The 13,301-nt window shown below is 37.7% G+C and overlaps 1 protein-coding gene across 1 annotated transcript in view; it reads right to left on the reverse strand.

Annotated features, from left to right (window-relative positions):
* LOC125873377 (vacuolar protein sorting-associated protein 27) overlaps nucleotides 1-13,301 on the reverse strand; it is a 1,193,133-nt gene that overhangs the window by 1,128,644 nt on the left and 51,188 nt on the right. The gene's annotated exons all lie outside the window — the stretch shown is intronic.

Consider the following 13,301-nt stretch of genomic DNA (forward strand, 5'->3'; position numbering starts at 1 on the left):
ATAAAATTTATGATTTTTGAATACCATCAACAGGGCAAACTGATGAATAGGAGAAGTTTGGCATTTATGAACATGGTGATTGAATCTATCTTCGTCGTTACAACACATATCCACACCTGTAAATCCCCTAATTCCTCAAAACATTGTCGAAATTCTTCAAACTATTTCTCCAATTTCTCGAATGTAGGCGAACCAAGTATCGACTACCATAAAATCCCTTCTTCCTCCAAACAATGTTGAAATTCTACGACCTATTTCTCCAGTTTCTTGGATGAAGGTGAAGAAAAATTAGGGAAATCACCACCATCCATCAAAGTACTGAAAAATGTAGAATGAAACTGAGATTTGAAAAATAATGAACCAGTTACAATGGAGAATTTATGAGTCAAAATAAGAAGAAGAAATAGAACGAAGTAGGGTTTTTTAGGTGTGAGATTTGTGATATGGGCAACTAGCAACTCTAATTCTTATTTGGGGCACAAATTTGTTTTTAGAGTTAAAAGTTGTTTATATTGATTTTAAAATGAGTTCCTTTTTTGGCCAATTGTAAATTAGAGGGAGAGTTAAATATGTTGGAGGGAATAAAATATCTTAGTGAAAATTTAAGAAAATCTGTAAGGCCACACTTATAAAGTGTTGTTTATTAAATTATAAAAATATGACACCATAAAAGTGCATTCTTAGATGTTAATAAGTGTTGCCAATTATATCATGATATGACTACGCTTAAAAAATGTAGCCTATACCACAAAAGAGCACGCATGACAAATGTTGTTAATGTTACCATGGTCAAAACCTAAAAATTAAGGCTACACTTTAAAAGTGTACCCAAAAATATTTAAGGCAACACTTTACAAGCGTTGTCCAGATTTAGTGTGGCCTTAGGCCTTAAATGTTGTAGTGCACAAACCATACTGATCGACCGTGGTTGGGATCAAAGACCATCAAACTCTTGACCCCAATGATGGAACTAGCCTACGGTCCGTGAGTCAATCAACGGAGAGTGGTTCACGGCCGTAGGTCTCCTAAGACATGGACTGAACCACGGGACCCTACCTACTATCCGTGGTTCTACCTATTGTCCATGGGTGGTTTCTGTGACACCATATTCTGGAAAGCTGCATTTTCTATTTTATTAAGTCCGAGGTGTAACAATATCTCCCTCTTAAGAACATTCATCCTCGAATAAAGTCTAAACAAGCTGAGTATGAAGGGAAGGAAATGCAAACCCTACCACTAAGTGCTTGTAACTGATATCTAACGGAACAAAGTTCCAAGAGCATGCAAATATGCTGAAATGCAAGAACAAGAGATTGATTTTACGTAAGAATAAACTAAGAGGCTGGAGATGAACTATTACCTCAAGCTGAAATGGAATCGGAACGACAGAGGTGAGGATAATTGGCCTTCATGGTTGCTTCTGCTTCCCAAGTAGCTCCCTCTACAGAATGACTCATCCATAAAACCTTCACTAAAGCTACTTCGTTACTTCTCAACCACGAACCTAACAGTCAAGAATCTCAATTGTCACTTCTTCAAAAGTGAGACTATCCTTCACAACCACACTCTCTAATGGTACTATCGATGCCGAATCACCCACACACTTCTTCAACAAAAAATATGAAAAACTAGATGAACCCCTACTAGTTTTTCTGGGAACTCTAACTCGTAAGCTCCACTACCAACCCTTTTCAGGATTATGTAAAGACCTACGTATCTAGGACTGAGCTTCCCTTTCTTGCCGAATCTCATCACCCCATTCATAGGTGACACCTTCAGGAAAACCCAAGCATCAATTTCAAACTCTAAGTCAATTTTCTTCACATCTGCATAGGACTTCTTTAGATTCTAGACTATCTTTAGTCTATCTCTGATGAGCTGAACTTTTTCCATAGCCTCGTGAACTGAATCTGGCCCAATCAAGGCTACTTCACCTACTTCAAAACAAACCAATCGGGGACCTGCATCTACGCCCATAAAGTGCCTCATATAGGGCCATGTGAATACTAGAATCTAAGCTATTATTATAAGTAAACTCTGTGAGAGGTAGGTGATCATCCCAACTGCCCTTGAAATCGATCACACAAGCTCTCAACATGTCCTCTAAGGTCTGAATGGTATGTTCTTCCTGGCCATCCGTTTGTGGATGAAATGTTAGACTGTGATTCACATGAGTACTAAGAACATTCTGAAACGATTCCTAGAAATTTAGAGGTAAATTGAGGACCTCTATCTAAGATGATAGACAAGGGAACACTATGCAACCTCACTATCTCATTGGTGTAGATTTTGGCGTAGTCCTCCACTGAATGTGTAGTCTTGACAACCAAGAAGTGAGCGGACTTAGTAACTCTATCCACTATTACCCAAATGGAGTCATGTTGTCTGCGAGAATGAGGTAAATCTGTAATGAAGTTCATGTTTATCACTTCCCACTTCCATGTAGGAATACTAATCCTCTAAGTCATACCTCCAGGTTTCTGATGCTCTGCCTTAACTTGTTGATAATTAGGACACTTAGCCACAAAGTCTTCTATGTCCCTCTTCATGCCGTTCCACCAAAAGACTTCTCGTAGATCACGGTACATCTTAGTTGAACTTGGATAAATGGAATACCTAGAGTTATAAGCTTCTGCTAACTCAACTCACCCACATTAGGAACATATAAACTACCCTGATAACTAAGTACATCATCTCTTTGTTGAGAGAAAACCTTAAATTTTTGCTGATGAACAAAACTTTTCAACTGAAGTAATATAGGATCACTGACCCTTTTTTATTTAACCTCCGCTACCAATGAAGATTCTTATCCATTGTGAACTATCAGACCACCATCTGATGTGTCCGTAAGGATGACTCCTAAGTGTGCAAGCCGGTGAACATCTTTGGCTAACTCTTTCTTTTCTTCCTCAACATGTGCTACACTACCCATGTACAGTCTGCTGAGAGAATCAACCACTACATTGTCCTTACCAAGATGGTGAAGCACATTCATGTCTAGTCCTTGAGAAATTTAAGCCATGTCCTTCGACGAAGATTCAACTCTTTCTGGGTGAACACATACTAGAAGCTCTTATGATATTTGAATACATTAACATGAACATCATACAAGTAGTGTCTCCAAATCTTTAGGGAAAATACGACGGCTGCAAGCTCAAGGTCATAAGTCGGGTTGTTCTTCTAATGGACGTTAAGTTGTAGAGAAGCAAAATCTAAGACCTTACCTTGCTGCATCAACACACAACCTAGGCCGACCCTGGATACATCACAATAAATCACATAACCATTTGAACAATCTGGTAGAGTCAAAACCGAAGTTGTAGTCAACCAAGTCTTTAATTCTGAGAAGTTTGTCTCACACTCATATGACCTTTGAAATTTGACCTTTTTCTGAGTCAACCTGGTCAATGGGGAAGCTATGGATGAAAATTCTTCAACAAATCTAATGTAATAAACGGCCAAACCTAAGAAACTTTTGATATCTGTTGGAGAGGAGGGATTGGTCCACTGCTGTACTGCCTCAATTTTATGAGAATCCACTCGGATCCCTTCACTAGATACCACATGACCAAGGAAAGCGATCGACTGTAACTAGAATTCACATTTGCTGAACTTAGCGAATAACTGGCGATCTTTAAGAATTCGTAGAACTATTCTTAGATGAGTCACATGCTTCTCCTCACTCCGAGAATAAATGAGGATATCATCGATAAAGACGATAACGAACAAATCCAAATACTAGCACCATGAAGTTGGTCGAAAAAGTCATCAATCCTTGGGATGGGATACTTATTCTTGATTGTGACTTTGTTCAACTGCCGATAGTCAAACCACATTCTGAGAGAACCATCTTGCTATTTCACGAACAATACAGGAATACGCCATAAAGAAATACTAGGTTTAATGAAGCCCTTATCTAGAAGGTCTTCAACTACTCTTTAAATTTCTTAAGCTCGGTTGGAGCCATTTTCTAAGGAGAAATCTAAATGGGTTGGGTATCTGGAAAGAGATATATTCCGAAGTCGATTTCCTTTTCAGGATGAACTCCAGGAAGATCTTCTGGACACACTACTAGAAACTCATTTACTACTGGATTGACTAAAGAGTCGGGGTTTCAAATATTGAATCCTTAACCCAAACAAGATGATACATATACCGTTTGGAAATAATTTATCTGGCCATGAGGTAAGAGATGAATCGACCCACAGGCACTGAGAAACTACCCTTCGACTCTAAGTCTGGCTTTTTTGGAAACTGAAACAGAACAATTCTAGTTCTAAAATCGACTGAGGCATGACAAGAATGTACCAATACATGCCTAAAATGATGTCGAAATCTATCATTTCAAACTCCACAAGATCTGTTGAAGTGACTTTTTGAGAGACCGAGACGAGGTAATTTTTGTATAATCGTCTAGCTATAACTAGGTCACCAACTGAAGTAGAGACTGAGAAGGGTTCTTAGAGAGTTTCTGGACTGACACCAAAGTTTACTACTATATAAGGAGTTAAAAAAGACCGTGTAGCCCCTAGATGTAACAATTCATAAGCATTTAAATGAAAGGCTCGTAACGTCTCGGTGACCATATTAGGAGAGTCTACCTAGTTTTGCCGAGCCTGGAGAGCATACAACATATTTAGGCACCGACTGCCACCTGTACCAGACGAAGCACCCTGCTTATTTGGGTGACCTGCTAGTGTTGCGGGAGGTGTAGACTGAGCCCTATTGTTGTTACCCCATTGCCCTTGCCTACAAAAGGGCAATCCTTCAACCTATGGATAGACTGACCACAACCAAAAAACCCTTCCTTGCCTACAAAACGCATACTCAAATGGTTTTTACCTCACTTTGAACATCTTGGGAAGGCCCTGTTACCTGAAGCACTCCCCTGAGACCTAGAGTTTGATGCTCTACCTTTCTAATCTTGTCGAAACATGGGGGATGGAGCACTAGCTGATGAAGGTGACTTAAGAGTCTAGGTTTCGAAGATTGAATCCTTAACCCAAACAAGATGATACATATACCGTTTGGAAATAATTTATCTAGCCTTGAGGTAAGAGATGAATCAACCCACAGGCACTGAGAAACTACCCTTCGACCCTAAGTCTGGCTTTTTCGAAAACTGAAACAGAACAATTCTAGTTCCAAAATCGACTGAGGCACAACAAGAATGTAACCAATACATGCCTAAAATGATGTCAAAATCTATCATTTCTAACTCCACAAGATCTGTTGAAGTGACTTTCTGAGAGACCGAGACGAGGTAATTTATGTATACTCGTCTAGCTATAACAAGGTCAACAACTAAAGTAGAGACTAAGAAGAGCTCTGAAAGAGTTTCTGGACTGACACCAAAGTTTACTACTCTATAAGGAGTTACGAAAGACCGTGTAGCCCCTGGATCTAATAATTCATAAACATCAAAATGAGAGGCTCGTAACGTCCCGGTGACCATATTAGGAGAGTCTTCCTAGTTTTGGCGAGCCTAGAGAGCATACAACATGTTTAGGCACCGACTGCCACCTGTACCAGACGAAGCACCCTGCTTATTTTGGTGACCTACTAGTGTTGCGGGATATGTAGATTGAGCCCTATTGTTGTTACCTCATTGCTCTTGCCTGGCAGAAGGGAAATCCTTCAACCTATGGCTAGACTGACCATACCTAAAAAATCCTTCCTTGCCTGCAAAACACTCACCCGAATGGTTTTTACCACACTTTGAACATGTTGGGAAGGTCATGTTACCTGAAGCACTCCCCTGAGACCTAGAGCTTGATGCCCTACCTTTCTAATCCTATCGAAACCTGGGGGATGGAGCACTAGCTGATGAAGGTGTTGAGGTTTTAGACCTCTACTGAAATTGTGATCGATTCCCACCATTCGAATTTGGTTGTGCATATTCATAGTTTCATGTTCTTGCCTTTTTGTTATCCTTAGCAAATTCCCTAACCTTATCTCCCTCAATTTGCTGAGCATGAGTCATTATTCTGGAGATGTCCATATCCCCTAGAATCATAGCATTCGTTATCAAATACCCCAAATAATAACTCACTCATTTCTGCCCTTGAATCGACATGCTTGTGTGGAGAATCTTGGAGTACTGAGTAAACTTCAGGTCGTACTCTTGGACCGATATTGACCCCTACTTCAAGTTCATAAACTCTTGTGCCTTAGCTTCTCTCAATTCTCTTAGGAAGAACCTGTCTAGGAAAGCTCCAGCAAAACAATTCCAAGTAATAGGAGTTGCATCTCCACCCCTATTATCTTTCCACTGAGTGAACCAGATATGAGCCACATCTTTAAGTTGGTAGGATTCCAAGTCAACACTCTCAGTTCCAGTTACTTGCATTACTCCGAGAATTTTCTCAACCTTATCAATAAGGTTTTGTGGGTCCTCACCAATCTTCGACCCTAGAAACTAGGCCGAATTCATTAGAATAAAGTCTCGAACCGTAGCTGCATCTGATCCATTATTTGTGGTAGTAGGAATTGGGATCAGCTGATTATTCTTATTGGTCATAATTTGAGCCAAGAGTTGGATCGCATTCTGAAAATATGTATTCTTAAACTCATGGTTCGCAATCGGAGGAGCTGCGTTACCATTGCATGTATTAGCATTTTGTGCATTAGCTCTACAAGGAGGCATGATCTGAAATGCATGACGACGGATTAGAAAGGAGAATTTAGATCATACCCACACACAATAAGAATAACAAATATAGTGAACTTTTTTTAAAACACTTCGTAGCCTCCCCTTTATATATATGGTGCACTTCACACCCATGAAAGAGACTCTACTTAGTGTGGCTTTCAGACATCCTAGGACTCTTGAACCTAATTCTCTGATACCAAGTTTATCATGCCCTGAGGTTAACCCTCTTGACGTAACACGGGACCTAGGATCAGTGTGACCCCAAGTTAGCCGTGTGTCTGGCATATATCAACAACACTAAGAATAACATAATAAGACATATACTATGTGGAAGCTAAAACAATAAATAACTGAAAAATGGGGAAACCTCAACTTGTCTAAATGTACAAACCATACTAAGAGTTTAATAACAATTGTAAGATAAAATTACCAAGACAAGGTGATTCTACTACTATGTCTGAAAAGACTTTAAGTTAGTCGAGTTAGTGGGACATGCCCCCACTGCTAACTCTAACGAAACTAAAAAACTAAATAACAAGACTAAATTGAAAAGCATATATGTCTTCGAAGTATGAGGACTAGCCACTGAAGCTGCTGAAATACGAACCGAGAATCGATCTAAGCGCGATCTGGATGCTGAGTACCTGAACCTACATCATGAAACAATGTAAGGCAGAACATGTGTCAGTACTTGGAATGTACTAAGCATGCATGATATAGATACTAAGCTGAATATATATATATATATTTTTTTTTTTTTTTTGTGTGTATGTGTGTGTGTGTTAAACAAAGCATAACTAAGCAAGAATGTAGATACTGAAAGATAACTGAAAATTTAATCTGAATGTAATGACGAATGACTAATCATGAAAATAACATGCTGAACTGGATGTTGAAGTATATACTGAAACCTGGTCAAATGCACTAAGAGTCAGAATATGGGAGCTACTATTAGTCAACATAAACCACATGAGCTAAATATGGAGTCCGATGTATATGCCCCATCGAGATGACCCAATATACCTTGCTAGGGGTATAACGACATAATTGGTGTGATCACTAAATTTGATGCCCAACAGTAGGGACTTATACTCCTACGCGGGCACATAGTTTTGGGACTATTAGGGTATATTGAACCCTAGTCCAACTCGGTGCTAAGTTTACTCCACACTGAATATGTTATGACACAATTGTAACTTAAATACTGAATAGCTCAAAATACAGACATGCCATCTGAAAATGCAACATATATATACTGATAATGTAACATTCGGAATTTGGAGCATGATTATCTATTTAACTGACCTAGCAAGTAGAATTTGTGAACTAAGAGAATATAAACAAACTAGGGTTCTAAGTTTCATACAGGGAATTAAGCAAACTTTCCAAGAAAACATGTCATTTCGATTAAGGATACTACAACAACTAAATCACAACAAAACTGTAAGGTTTTAGAAACCTTAGGTCTGAACATGATAAGGAGAGTCACGGAGCTCACTTAATTCTAGGGACCTAGTGGATGAAAGGAACCCACTAGTGAAATTCCACACACCTCGTGATTAAATCTATGGACAAATCCTTTGGATTTCGGGGCTGAACCTTGAAGAACATTTCTGCTTGTTCTTGGGAGGTTTGGTCGACTTTTTCCTCTTATTTTTGCTCTTTGTTTGATTGATTTTTTGGAGAATGAGGGTTCTGGGTAAGTATGACTAAGTTATTAAGCTTAGACCTGGTAAAACGACGTAGTTTAGGCATTAAGCGACGTAGTTTGAGGCCCCCAATGCATAGGAAAATGACCCTAAATGACTCTAAAGGTGATATGGTGTATGCATTCATCATTGCTTTAGGAAGCGGCACCAACAACCAAGCTGAAACACTTGCAGCTACTCATGGGATTCAATGGTGTCTTCAGCATGGTTTCAAAAGAATCATCCTGGAGATTGACTAAGAACTGCTTACCAAATGGCTTTCTCACAGAATCAAACCTCCTTGGAACCTGCAGCAACACATTTATCCTCTTATCAACACCATCAGTCAGCTGGAATTTTTTTAGTGTAGACACTCTAACAGGGAAGCTAACATTACTGCAGATTTTCTCTCTAAAAGAAGTCACAAAACTTACATAGTTCATCACTACTACACTTATCAACAACTACCAGTAGAGGCCAAAGGTAGTTATTTGCTGGAAAGGATGGGCATGTCCAGCTTTAAAAGAAAGAGATTGAAAAGAATTAAACAACCTCCATGATGTTGCACTCCTTAGTCAACTACCCTGTCCATTATAGCTTTTCTGTTAGATTTATCTTTCTGGATAGGCTTAGGTTTTATTCTCTTCTTACTTTGTAAGGGGAGAGTCTCCCTTATTTATATTTCCTAGTTACTTTGTATCGAGAGGAGCCCTCTCTTCTAGGTGTGTAGAGATTAGGTTTCCTTTATAGTACGGGGACGAGTTGACTATCCTTAGGAAGAAGGTTGACTCTTTAACCACCATAGGACTGGAGGTAAGGTTTTATGTCCCCCTCCTTGTATTTTTCTTTTGTTTTTATTTATGATAAGGCCTGGGGGTGTTGCTAAGCCCCTGACTCCCCCAAAGGTCGTTAATAAAAAAAAATGACACAAACTTAAAAGCTGACGAAGGCCATCCACGGAGGGACCTACAGATCGTCGTTTGTACTACTAACCGTCGACTGCGGTCATGGTTCATGGTCTGCCTGATAGGGCTTCACTAAAAATAGCATAACCTTTTACTCAGAGATGGGATTTTAGTATACTTGGTGGCGTTGGAAAGAGGATTCAATTATCTTTAATTTGATAGGTCACGGGCCACCTAATTCATTTTGTGCTAAAAGATATGACCATTTGAAGGTGACGCAACATCCATTTCCCTCCAATTAGATGTTGACGCTCACCTACGCTTATACCTATGATCTGTACGTCCAACCACAGACTGTATTGGTCGACCGTGGGTGGTTTCAAAGACCATCAAACACTGGACCCCAATAATGGAACTAACCTACGGTCCATGATTCACTCAACGGACCGTGGTTCACGGTCGTAGGTGTCATCTTTAGATTCTAAAATTCTCCTTAAGTCTAGGACTGAACCATGGGACCCCACCTACTGTCAATGGGTGGTTTCTGTTAGTTCTGACACCAGATTCTGGAAAGCTGCATTTCCTATTTTCTCGAGTCCGAGATGTTACAAAATTAATGGCCCATAAGGACACCGTAAGACTCAGCTGACTTGCCATCATAACATGTTTGAAAGTTTTTTTTGTTTACTTTGATCCCTTGTGTATTCTTCAAGTAGCTTCCGAAGTCAATAAACCTTCTTTTGAGGCCATTCCAATTTCAAGAAGTAATTACTAGAGGGGCCCGACCGGGTACAAGAGATTTAAAAGGATGTTATAAACTTTGGAAAAAGATCTAAAATCCCCCTCAACTATTTGAATTAGTACAAAACTATCCTTCATCCCCCTTTTGACCCCCAAATACCCTTGACATCAATCTTTTCTCTAAAAAAATACCATTATGTCTAACGGCTCATACTTATAAGGTAGATGGAGGGTAATATTGTATCAAATCTCATAGTTTAAGGGCATTTTAGGGTCTTTTCTGTTAAAATGATTTGAAATTGCTTAATTTATGAGCTCATATGATTGGCCACATGTTGAATTCCTTAGTAAGGTAAACATATAAAAACAAGTAGTCCTCTACTCTCTACACTCCCCTCCCCTCCACCCTTTCACTTCCTCTCCCTTCCACTTTTTCTTTTTTGATCTTTTCCACCATTTTCAATTTTAATTTTGTTCAACTTATGACAAAATAAGGGAGAAAAAAGAAGGAAAAATAATGATGACATTCATATAGAAACAATTAGTTCAATAAAGAAAGATTTAGTTAATTAGCTATGTACGTATACTACATTTTTCTTTTGTGTGTACCCAAAATTCATAATTAAAAAAAAATATTTTCTCATATCCCCACCCCACCTCCACCATGATAAAAATACAAATTAAAAGAATATGAACATATAAGTTCATTTCAAGTTTAAGTTCTAGATATCTTAATTATTATCAATTTTTTTAAAAAAGATTAAATAAAGGAAATGAACAATACATTTTGATAATTGATAGAACAAATTATATTAATAGGAATAATAGAAAAACATAGATGGACAAGCAGTCTAGACGAGTATTGATTCTAGCTTGGATCTCTATTTATGAGTTAGATTATAATAAATTAGAGGTTGATGAAAAATGAAAAAATTATAGAAATCCCACCTTTTAGTTTATTTATTACCATTATCCCCTATAAGATTTACAAATTTCTAAAATCCCTCATTTTCACGCATCAGATTAGTGTATCTCGCGCATCAAATTAATTTATCAGCGCTTATATTATTGTATCTCGCGCATCAGATTAGTGTATCATGTATAAAATGTAATGTATCTTACTTAACGATTAATGTATATCGCACATCAGATTAATGTATCAGCGCTTATATTATTGTATCCGTTTGAGGGATTTTTGTAATTATAAACTTTTAAGGGATAAATTGTAATTTTGCATTAAAAGTATGTGATTTCTGTAATTTCTGTAATTTGCCCATTAAAAATAGGGCAATATGAAGATATAATCAAATTAATTATTTTTTAATATGATTTTCAAGTGTATAAGGTCAAAATATGAATCATATATGGTTTTTGTTAATAAATTAAAAAATATATATATTTTTTTAAATGTGGCTTCTATTATTTATTAGAGAAGATTTGAAATTTAAACCAATCATATTAGGCAATTTAATAAATATATATTTATTAATTTTACTTTAGGTAAGCTGTTAAAATAAGATCAAACATGAGCCAAATAGTTAATATCGAGGGTATTTTTGAGCCAAAAGATTGGTGTTAGAATATCTGGTGGCCGAAATGTCACTACTCGAGTCTAGCCGACACTCAAGAGCCATTGTTGGTCCCCAAGCGAACCCTCATCCTGGCTGACTACAAGCAGAAAACTAACTTAAACATGCAAAAGCTTAAAACTGAAATAAAATTCGATAAACTCAACTTTGTAAAACTATAACTCAAATGAACAACTTAAAATAAAAATAATATATTCAACTCACCATAAAATAGGTAACTTAAATCTTTAAAATATTTAATTAAATAAATAAATAATACAAGCTTCTCAACTATATTGACTATATATGAAGCCTCTAATTGATAAAGATGGACATCGGGACAAGACCCACGACATCATGACTAAACTGAAAAGTAAATGAAATCCTCCGAAAACAAGGAGGCTCACCATAGCTAACTCGAACTCCCGGATGTATCAACGAAGATATCCCCCAAACTCTTTGAATTTATTACCATCTTAATCTCAAACACTTAACTCGATTTCTCATCTTGTCATCTCCCCCTTAGGTCTAAAGCTAACACTTGAAAGCTATGGACATATTCCATCATCTCTAAATGGTCTACCTCTTCTTTTAATATAACACTTGGGAGAAGTTTATCTCCTGCCTACTAAACTCTCTATAAGTGGTACTAAGACCTCTTTCTAAGGGGTTTCCCTTAACCTCTTCTGGTTACATACCCTCTCGGTACACCTCTTAACGCTCTTATTACTCTTCTGACTTAGCCACACTTCACTACCCTTATCTAAAGGTTAGGGTTTCCCACTTGTACCACTCATATTTATTTCAGCTAACATCTCAATTCCTCAAGTCTTCTAGATCAAACCTCAAAACTAACATCAACACCCTCATGTTGGCATTCTTTCGATCATAACACTCATCTCAAATTCAAGCTTAATGTTTATTACTAAACCAGAATATCAATACGAATGCTCACCTACTATACTATACTTTATTACTTAATCAGTTCTATATCCTTATGATCATGATGACCCTCTGAAACAAATCATAATTCTAGCTTAGATCTATCACTTTATGAATACTCCTGCTCTTCTATTCAACACTTACACTTGGTCATTTCCTACCCAATGACACTTCATTACCAACTTCTTTCTAGATACAACACACTCAATCTCCTATGATGGAATTTTCACTACTCATCACTTCTTAGTCAATCCATAAGGGAAAACTCTTCATTAGTAACTTACTAGGTGCATGACTATAACAACATAGCTTGCCAAAAAACCATCTCCCTTGCCTAGATAACTAAACCTCTACATACTTTCCACTAACTCTGGGCTCTTTCACTACTACTACTCAAGATCTCGTAACTCATGCGACCTTTTCAGGTGAAAATCTTACCCAGCCTCTAAACATACATCCTCATAACGATCTCAGCTGAAACAAGGCTTAAGGAAAAGAGTACAACTGGCTTTTAGCTCAAACGCATGATTCAATAAATATAGGTGCATTCCTCTGAAACTGAACACTTAACTTACTTATTGGCTTCTCTCAAGCCCCTCTACAGTCTCATGATTTTCTCAAGACTTTTTCTAAGAACAACTCATCCATAAGGATCTTTACACTTTACTTTTCAACCATTTCTAGTACGATGGGTAGTCGAACGAATCTGAGAATTGCACGAGTATGAATAAATCTCTATGACATAGCTCTATTGCATGATTAAGAGTATGAAAGATGGGAAACTTTTCTTAAATGTCGGTAGTCC

Source organism: Solanum stenotomum, chromosome 8, assembly GCF_019186545.1.
Source record: "Solanum stenotomum isolate F172 chromosome 8, ASM1918654v1, whole genome shotgun sequence".
In the NCBI taxonomy this organism is placed as follows: domain Eukaryota; kingdom Viridiplantae; phylum Streptophyta; class Magnoliopsida; order Solanales; family Solanaceae; genus Solanum; species Solanum stenotomum.